The sequence below is a fragment of the Cyprinodon variegatus genome, unplaced genomic scaffold, assembly GCF_000732505.1.
Source record: "Cyprinodon variegatus isolate N-32 unplaced genomic scaffold, C_variegatus-1.0 Scaffold1561, whole genome shotgun sequence".
Lineage (NCBI taxonomy): Eukaryota > Metazoa > Chordata > Actinopteri > Cyprinodontiformes > Cyprinodontidae > Cyprinodon > Cyprinodon variegatus.
The window spans coordinates 15575-26234 of record NW_015152014.1 but is presented as its reverse complement, the minus strand read 5'-3'; positions in this window follow the sequence as shown (position 1 = coordinate 26234).

Here is a 10660-nt window from a genome sequence, read left to right as displayed (position 1 = left end):
ATATTTAAAGACCAGTTATCTATCAAAAGGGAGACTGTCTGTGCTTTCATTCACTGATCAGTTATTTAACCAAATCTCTGCACAGCAGGCTCATGTTAAGTATAATAATAACACAACTGTTTAGAGAAAATGGAGTCTTTGAGGCCACATTAGTGGTCAGATAAAGGTCAGAGCTGAAGCAGATATATCAAACCAAATACTTGCAGATTTTAAAATGTTTTTTTTTTCTTTCTTTTTATTTATAATATTTTTGTACAAGCTATTTTATCTCAAAGAAGGTTTAAAATAAATATATTTTGATTGATTTATTTATTTTTTTAAAGCTACTGCTCTTAAACATTTAACCTGACTTCCTCATCCCATCCGGATGAAGCAGCATGTAAATAATCCTCACTGAGTTAAAGAATTTGGTATCACTGCTTTGTTCCCATGTGGCATTTCACCTTATGGACCAGTAACCTTGTTTGGTGATCTGTGAACATCATCATCATTCATCAGAAACTTTTAGCTGCATTTTCAATTGAGTTGCAATCGGTTTATTGTTTCTTTGAAGTTTTCTATTTATTTGTGGGTTCAAACATAGAGCAGAATTTTACTGTTGTGATTCACATCTGAAAGGGAAAAGTTGTTAAGCTGATGAAATATTCCCTTTAACCATCAAAGCGCATGTGCAAATTATTAGGATAAATCATTTTCATACTGTCAGACCAGCTAAGGCGTCATGCTACAGCTGCTGAAAAGTGTTTTGCGTTAACAATATTAGTTTTTAACCACTGTCCTGTTTGCAATGCAAATAAATGACTGTGAGGAAGTGTGCTGTAATTCCCAATGGGATTTGCCTGTCAGTTTAACATTTTATTTTGAGACGACTTTCTCTGCGGAAAAACTTTTACAAACCTGAGTTTACTGTCATTGAATCAAACCAGAGATATTAAAATCAGCTTTTAAATTTGTTGTTTTTTATTTATTTTTAATGTTCTACATTTGCACTACACACCAGCATTTAGTACTATTACAGACAGTCAATACATCTCTTCACTTTTAAGTACACATTGTTCTAAATTTAGCTTGACAGTTTTTTATATGGTTAATTATATTAACATTTACTACTTTCTAATAATAACTATAGCATCATATACTACAGTGAAGTAACTGATTAAGAAGTGTGATGTTTTGTGGTTGGGATCATTTGCTTTTCTCTCAATAGGACACCTGCAGTATATTCTCGTGGGACCGTTTATCACAGTTTATCATTGTTCCTCAGTCTAATCATATGTTATGGTGTGATAACTGTATGCTCTGCTTGGTAGACACAATTTCTTTCATCTTCTTTCCTCCCTCCAGAAATGCATATACAGAGTTACTCTATAATCAGACCTGTTGTATGGCTTCTGGTCAGATACAGCTACAACCTGCAGCCATTCACAGACAGATCATTTGCAGCATTATTGAGACTGTTGCATTTATCTTGCATGCTGGGGTTGCTGGAACACTCTGCATCTGAAGGCCAGCGCTCCACCCATGTGTCTTTCCCCAACATGTAGATAAACCTGGGCAAAAATACAAAAACACATTGAAAGGCAAAACTGGTTATTATCCATTATACATGTTAATCGATGTTACTTAAACCTGGTGTTCTTAATTTTATTTCTATTTACCACTCTAGAAGCAATTATAATTGAACATGTGATCATTTAGAGAACTGCTGATGAATCTGTATTGTGTTTGCATCTATATTTACAAACAGGAATGTGTTTAACAGCTGCTTAGAGCAAAGTGCATTTGAGGTTGGATTTCTACCATATATAACAACTCAACCCCCCCAAAAAATTTCACAAATCATATCGATGGTTTTAGTGTACCACATAGTGAAGGAATGTTCACTTTATTCAAAATATCTGGCTTATTTGGCTTGGCTCCATTTGAAGAGTCCGCCTCCATCACCCAGAGCATTTTATTTTAACCCCATCAAACACATATGAATTCCTTTGCACTGCTATGCTGTTCTGTACATAAAGCCCTACTTGTTAAGCATTTTCCCTTTTGCTATAATAAATACACAATTTAGAGGATTTGACTGTCTCCTCTCTGAAGGTACGTACCACTTCACTCACTGTTTTTAGAGATCTGTCTTCCTTTATCATATTATCATCTAGGTGTGTATATTTGTGTGATTCTTTGATATTCTTTTAGAAAGAACTTGAACGGATCATTGCTAAGGCCAATTTCCTTTACTACGTATATATGCTCCCAACTGGTAGAATTGTTAGGCAGCATGTGATTCATTTCCTCTGTTATGCTGATGATTCGCAGCTACAATCCAAATGAAACCAACCCATTACATAGACTGCAGAAAAATCTTACAGACATAAAAACCTGAATAACTAAACTTTCTAATTTTGAATGCTAAACAGAAGTTATGTCTTTGGACCAGAGTCTTTGAAAAGGAAGCTGATTAGCTTGATTAAATTGATCTCAGATAATAAAGTAATGCATCTTGGTGTTAATTTTGGGCAGGATTTAAATTCCATTTCAAATAGGTTTCAAGAGTTTCCTTCTTTTATTTCCAGAATATCTCAAAAATTAGAAATATTCTGTCCAGGGGTGATGCTGCGAAACTAGTCCATGCATTTGTTACTTCAAGGCTGGACTTTTGTAATTCTTTACTATCAGGAAGTCCACTAACTGTAGTTAAAAGCCTTCAGCTGATCCAAAATGCTGCAGCCAGAGTTCTGATGAAAATAGTTTTGAAAATATAGTGATTCCTAGAAGTTCTAAAAGTAGAATGGGAGGCAGATCTTTTAATAATAGGGTCCTCTCCTGTGGAACCAACTACCAGTTTTAGTCCGTGAGGCAGACACCCTGTCTACTTTTTGATAAAGCTTACAGTTAGAGTGATTAAGGTTAACCAGTGATTTCTTTATAGTTATATGCTGCTATAGGCCTAGACTTCTGGAGGACATAGGGACCCCTTTTCATCATTCAACTTCATTCTATCTCTTTTCTCCCATTGTGCAGAATTTGTTAGTTCAATCTCTAACGTTATGCTCTCTGCTTATCTCATAGTAGCTTCACATTGTCTGTTCCTGTTTGGCTGTGATACCATCCAGGAGAGAAATATAAGCTGTGCTGCTGACATCAACACCTTTGTTTATAAGATGTTTGAGCTTGGTCTGTTTTTCAGTGTAGTCTTGTTTCTCTGACTGTGACTCACTGTGCTTTCATTCATCCTCTGACATGGGAGCTGGCTCAGAGCTCATCTGCCTGGCTGTGTTTTTCATAGTTAGGGCCGCCTGTACAGTTGGTTAACAGTTGCCTTTTGTATCTCTGTTTTTTTCTGTTTGTCTGCTTCTCTCTCCTTGAACCACAGTTGGCCTTGGCAGATGGCCACTCACACCGAGCCTGGTTCCACTTGAGGTTTCCTCCAGTTAAAACACAGTTTTTCCTCTTCACTGTCACTACAAGCATGCTTGGTGTGAGGGATTGCCTTCGAATCAGAGTCAATGCAATCAACTGGTTTTCCTTAGATATAAAACTCTGAACTAATGTGACTGTGTGATCTGGTTGAATTGTCTCTGTAGAGTGCCTTAAGATGAAAGGTGCTGTGAATTGGTGCTATATGACTAAACTGAACTGAATTGAATTGGCTACATGCTTGCTTATTAAAATACAGTCACAACACTGACCAGGAGGCCTGCTCTACTTAATTTAGCACTTGAACCAGTTTTGTAGAAAAAAAGGGGGAAAAAACATAAGAATTGAACACACAACTTTTTCTGAAGGGCTAGTAGGAATGAATATAGAGTTAGAATCCAGAGTTATTAGTATTAACAACATCATACTTGCTCACCTGTTGTTATCAGGGTCAGTGGTCCACTGGTCCTCTTTACTGTAGGACCCATAATGAGATACTGGGAGCCTTGTTTCAGGTTGAGTCTTTCTCTGCAGCCACCATGAGACATAAAAATCCTCTTCTGACCAACTTCAACCCCAGATTCTACACCTGAATTGCAGGTATATATATATAAAAAACATTAACAATTTAACAATAGTGTCTCTGAAAAGTATACACAAAAAAGACAGACTTATGTGACATAGAAATCTTCAAATAAAACTAAAAAAATCAAAGATTTTACAATTTCAATTTAAAAAATCCCATGTTATTCAACTGAAAGAAAAACAACCCTGTGATTTAAGGTAAATAAACATTTAAATACATAGGACATTTTTGTTAGATGTAGTTTAAAAAGACATAATTTCTGCTAAGTAACCATGATTGTACACACAAACCTTTCATAACTACTTTTAGGAGATAAAAATACACAATTTTTAAACCACAGCCAGATTCTGGTTGCCAGATTCTGTGACATAACCCCCGGAAGCTTAATTTTCTTTTCACTCATGGATGTATCTCTGTTGTTATCAAATTCAACTATTTGTTTTCGATTGGTTTTCTTATTTTTTCAACTGCATCTTTCTTCATGGATAAAACCTTTTGATTGTGGCAGCCAGTTAAAGTGTTCTGCTATACTGCATAATGAATGCATTGCAGTATAACTTCCTAATTAGTCTTTATTAGTCCTTATTAGCCTTCTAGTAAATATTTTAACAATTCTTAAAATAACTAGTTAAATTTCAGAGAAAAGTTTTTAATTGTCAGAATAAGGTATCTTCCGCAAGTTTGAAATTGTTGGGATCTGGAGCTGTTCCACCTTTCTCCAGCAGAGTGCGCCGTGGATCCTCCTGAGCTGAGCCTCCAACACACCTGAGGCACATCTCATCATCAGAGCATCCTCTCCCTTATAACCAGCCTTCAGACCTTGCCTCAACGCCGCAGTGTTGATCCAGTTTGATTAGCACCTGAGCCTAGAATCACCTGAGAATCTTTGTTGTCTCTGTCTTAGATTGGATTCTAATTCCTCCTTGTTTCTGCTTTCAGGAATCCTGTTCTCCTTGTAAGCTCTGGATGAGCTTAACCTGCCAAGCCTGCCCTCTGAGCCAAACCTGAAGACTCTTCTCTGGATTCCCATGCTGCTCTGGACTAAGAGCTGGAAACCCAAAACCAAGGTCTGCCCTCAAGTTAGAAGTAAGATGCTGAAGCGGTTATTGGACTCTGCTGAACTAAAACAGTCTCTGGACCCAACAGTTCCTCTCTCAAAGCCAAACCCAGACTCCTCAAGGTATCAATCAGAAACTCTCAAACTCATACTCTTCTGCTCCCAAGCTAACTGAACTGTCATCCTCACAGGCTCCAGTGAACCTGCCCCCTGGCCTGAACCAGTTCCAGTGTTTATTCCATGTGCTTGTATTCAATAAACATTGTTAAACTTTTCATCTGTTTCCGTGGTGTTCTGCATACTGGGCTTTTCTGAAACCCATCATGACAGAAATAACATTAAACCTTAAATAGAAAAAAAGCAGCAGTCTAAATATGTGAGTATTTATATGCTGAATATATATTTTAAAGTCTGAATGTGTGAGATGGTGTGTTCAGTTACCACTGGATTCTTCTATATCAACGCTGAGCTCAAAGTGGCTGCAGGGTGTTTTCTCTTCAACTTCATGTAGCTGGTTGTAATGAGTCACAACCCAAATAGAAAACATTAGAAACTAAAATAACATTTAAAAAATATTTTCTCATAAATATGTTTTTAATTCAAAACATATGGGTACAACATAAAGTGTTTTTTTTTTGTTTTTTTTTTTTGTTTTTTTTAATGCCGCAAAACAAAATAGTCAGTTCACTCCATAGTGGATTTTATAAACAGGTGCATCTCCCAAAGTATCTCTGCAGTTTATATTTTTCTACCACCTTTTCCCCTGTCTGCCTCATTCTGTGTGCTCGACCAATTGCAACCTAAGCAGTGATCTTCATGCCCCTGCAGTCTATGAATTACAATTTCTTTATTAAAAACTATTAGTCTTATTGTATTATACCTGTGTTGATTACCAGTGTTTTAAAATCAATTAAGTCTTACCGTTTTATGTAATGTTTGTGTTTTCTTAAAACTGACTGTGGAGATTTTCATTAGTATTTACAAACATAAACAGTAATAAATGCACCGTTTCATCCTTTTGGCGCTTTCTCTGTCTCTATTGAGCCAATGTGACAAGTGAATTTCTCCACTGCGAGATCAATAAAGTCAACCAATCAATCAATGTAATGAAACTGTTTAACATTTGGGGTTTCCCTCTAATCTATGACCTTAAATTTACGTTTAGGGTTCTAGATCATTGAGATACACCATAAAACGAGAGGCTTATTCTTTATATTTCTTTTTAAGACAATAAAAAGATATAGAGAATAGAAATACATCTTGAAATCAGCTCATTATTGGAAATGACTGAGTTTGAAGTTTGCCTATTCACTACAATAAGACAATCTAAAATCACTTAAAAAAAATAGAAAATAAGATTCAAAGGTTGTGATTTAAATGTTTCATACTTTATCTGAGGAGCTTTCTCACTTTAAAACTCATGAATGATGAGTTAGAAGCTTAAAAACTGTAGACAAATGGCAGATTAAAATTTCCACAGTATATTTGTTTTAGTCTTGGGTTTATATACCGCTTCCTCAATTATACACCATGTGACAGCTACCCTGAAGGAATTTTACTTTTGAAGTATATTAAACTGTCAAGCATCTTCAGAGAAAAATATTAGCAAGACAAAGAGAAAAATAAAATAATAGAGGAACACTAATCAAAAACATTTAAAGCGACTCACTAGAACAAAGTAACAAGATTAGATGAATATGAAAGCAATAGACATCATAAAACCACTTAACTTGGCTCCTTTTACACCCTTAAAATCTACAATGTTGACCATATCAGAAACAGAAGAATTGAGATTATCCAAATAAAAACATGAAAAATATCAGATGTTAGAATGTCATTTATTTTGACTGATTAACAATTTCTAATGTCTAATCACAATTTCTATGGTACAGAGCAGTGACACACACATACACAAACAAAAAGGATGTTGTTATGTTTCAATGGAGCTTTTAAATGATTCAGCAGAGACACATTTTATGGACTTTCTTTTTTTATTTCTCAGACGACAGAGTCAGGTTTGAGGAAGGTCTTATTAAAGGTAGCCCAAAACACAATTCCTCCCCCATCTTATAAAAAGGCTGAGCAAATGGCCAATTTTTGATTTTCCTGGAAAGAAGCTTTACCTTATCTTCTAATTAACAGACAAAAGAAACTGTTGTATTGCGGTTTAGTTTACCAACTAATTGAACACATTACTATTCTCTATTTTCTTGCATTGCATCAAACTTCTTTAAACTTCCTTTATCAGAAATATCTGATTAGTTATGTCACTGGGTGGTCAAATTTTGATTGACCTTTTGGAGACAATTGATAAGTAAAAAGGAAACTTCTTACATTAGGTATGTAAGATAAAAAGGTGGTAAATACCATGGGCATTTATTATCTGTGTGAAATGTGTGGCTGTGATGAAGGTGATCTACAAAGTCTGCTTGCACAAATGATAAGACCTGCAAAAGGATAAGTCCCACCCAATAAATAAGCAAATATTGTGTGTTACTGGCAGTTGTAGAGTAGCTGCAAATAAAGATGAGGTTCTAAGTAGGTAATAACGCTAATAATTATTATTAAAAATTTATAATACTAAATATTATTTATAGGGCATTTCACATAGCTAGCCTATGTCAAAGTGCGATGAAAAAAGTTTAAAACAAAATTATGAAAATAAAGTTAAAGGAAAAGTCTGAACAGAAAGAAATGATCAATGGGTCATTATCTATACCTAAAACTAATACTTTTGTGGTGATTTGATTAATCTAGTGTTAATCAGTAAAAAAATAAAAACAATCATTTTTGTGCAATCACTGATTTCGGGACCGGCCATTTTTGCCCAAGTGTACACGTCACTCCTGACATCTTCCGTCAGTGACGTCATGGTGCGATAAGCCTGGCACCATTTGTGATCGTGCCTTTGTGGCAGAGGCACCGAGACTCTGGAATAACTTGCCTTGGCATGTTAGATCAGCAGGCTCCTTTGAGGTTTTTAAATCCTTTTTAAAATCACATTTCTTCTCCCTGGCTTTTAATCATGTCTAAGTGGACATTTGGCAAAATTTTATTTTAAATTTTATTTTATTCTAAAATGTATTTTAATTGAAACATTTATCTTATTCTATTTTTATGTGTTTATGTATTTTAGCCTTAGCTTTGATCTTATGTTCCTTAACTGTGATTCCTGTACAGCACTTTGGTCAACCCCGGTTGTTTTAAATGTGCTTTATAAATAAAGTTTGAGTTGAGTTGAAAAAAAAACCCTCTTGTCACGAATAAGAAGTGTGCACTTTCAGGTCCTCCATTTCTCTTTACAGGCTCTCTGATGGATGTTCTCTGATTTATGCTAATATTTCATTCTATTTTTCAAACATGCCACAGCAGTTAAGTTCAGTTATTTTTATTGCTTTGGTTTAATAATATAATGAATGTCATCCTACATTACTTATTAAAGATAAACGATTTTCTGCTTATGTTATTATTATACTCCTGTTATTTTCAAAGTGGCAAATATGTCTGAATGCTTACAGAATTTCTCCCCATCATCTGTTATTTTACTACTGCCTCATTTGAGTCCACAATCACCACATTTTTTATTTCTTAGATTAAAGATTGCTTTGCATTAGATAAACCACCCATAGAGTTTTGTGATTTGTGTGATTAGAATATAATTGCATGTTGATAAAGGAAGACATGGAAAAAAAGGTTTGGACAGGCTGCTTGCTCAACTGTATTCAGGACAGATGTGAAGGATTGGTTAAAAGTATAACAGACAGAGTTTTATTTGGCATGAAGATTGACCTGAACTAAAGGTAAGCTTTTATGTTATATCTACAAAATGCTGAAAGATTTCTGATTGTTACAATTCTTATGGATTTAGCTTCATTTCACAAATCCAGTTAACCTTAGAAGAACAACTTTCATCATTCCAGCTTCTTTCGATTTCAAAACTCTTTATATCAGCACAGTTTTCTCCAGTTTTTCCATTTGGCTCATTTTCACTCCAGTAGCTGAAATAGAAAGAAAATATTCAGAATTAATTTAGAGAAAACTTGTAATAAAAGTGCAGATAAGTTGAAAGATTTATCTAAAATGTATTTAAATTATTCTTACTTTGTGTTCATTGGAGTCCCATCCACCCATTTCCATCGTCCCTCTTCCTCTGAGTCAGTCAGCCCGATCCACATATACTTCTTAAAACCGTTTGCAAAACCCTAAAAAACATAGATTGAAACTTACATCAACCAACAAATTGAATCCTGTTATTAAAATATTTGTCTCCATAACATCTGCTTATATCTACTATCATACCTCTAATTCTCATTACAGCTGTTAAATATCTGTCAAAAAGGGATATATGTTAATGCGATCACACACCTGCTCTTCTTTGCTGTTGATGATCATCAGGTCTGTACCTAGTGAACGACAGTGATCTCTACTTTCCTGCCAGGTCTTTGTTGTAGACGACATGTAGTATGCACTTTGTCCGAAAAGTATCCACCCTGGTTGAGCTTATTTGAAAAAAGAAACATAAAAACTTAATATTATTTGACGATGTGCTAAAAACCTTCTTCATTATTTGCACAAGGTGGGAAGAAGAATAAATGAGCATGCAATCTACAGTAGGTTAAATAGGCAGAATCAACCCAAAAGTACAGGAGCAGATGCATTTGTTTTCCAATTCGGGGATGTTGCCTAATTTGGTTTAAGATTATTTAATCTGACATGTACACTATGTTACCTGAAGGTAAGAGTGTAGGCTTTCTGTAAAGAAGTGAATCTCTGAGTACCTGGAACCAAGCACCTGTAGTTATTTGTGAGAGTGCACTTGTGCATGTAGAGTTTATCCATAGAAAAAATGCTCAATAGTGGTTGTGGAGAGCCGAAGAGGCGCCCCCCCAGAGCACTGAGTCCAGCGCCGGGAGACCCAAAGCCCCAGACACCCAAGGGGACCCCAAGAGCAAAGGCACCAAGGAGGGGACAGCCCAGGAAATCAGACCAGCACCAAGGGAGGAGGAGAGAAAGCCCCCAGCCACCGCAATGTTGGTGCCCCGGGGAGCCGTGGGGACGAGTCGGTGGGCTCCACTGGCAGCCAGCCACCCCGAAGTGGGCCCTAGGGGCACCCGACCCCCAGGCAGGAGCCCCAGCCAGGCCCCGGCCGGCTGGGCCCCGTGGAGAGGCCGCCAGGAATGAGCCAGCAGCCACCCGGGCATCCACCCCCAAACCCCGAGCACCACCAGTGCACCGGCGAGTCCCGACGCCAGCCAGCGGATGGAGAGCAGGGCGGGGGGAATGGGCTCCGGACTTGGCGGAGACTTGAGATGTGCTTGGGAGAGGAAGCAGTTCAGACCCCAACATGGGAGATAACACTCACATCCAATAAAGCCAAGACCAAAGACACAGCGGCACTGGTGGTTGGTCCCGGGATTATCAGATGACCCAATAAGTGAACCTAGAATCCAGATGGGGGGGAGGGGAGCGGCGACACCACCACACCAGCCCATCTCATTCCTGCTTTGAGCCTGGCCCCCCACCCCGCACCCGGACCAGACTACCCCAAGCAAAAGCTCCCCCCGGGATCGGGGCCCACCCATCCCTACACAGGCCACGCAACC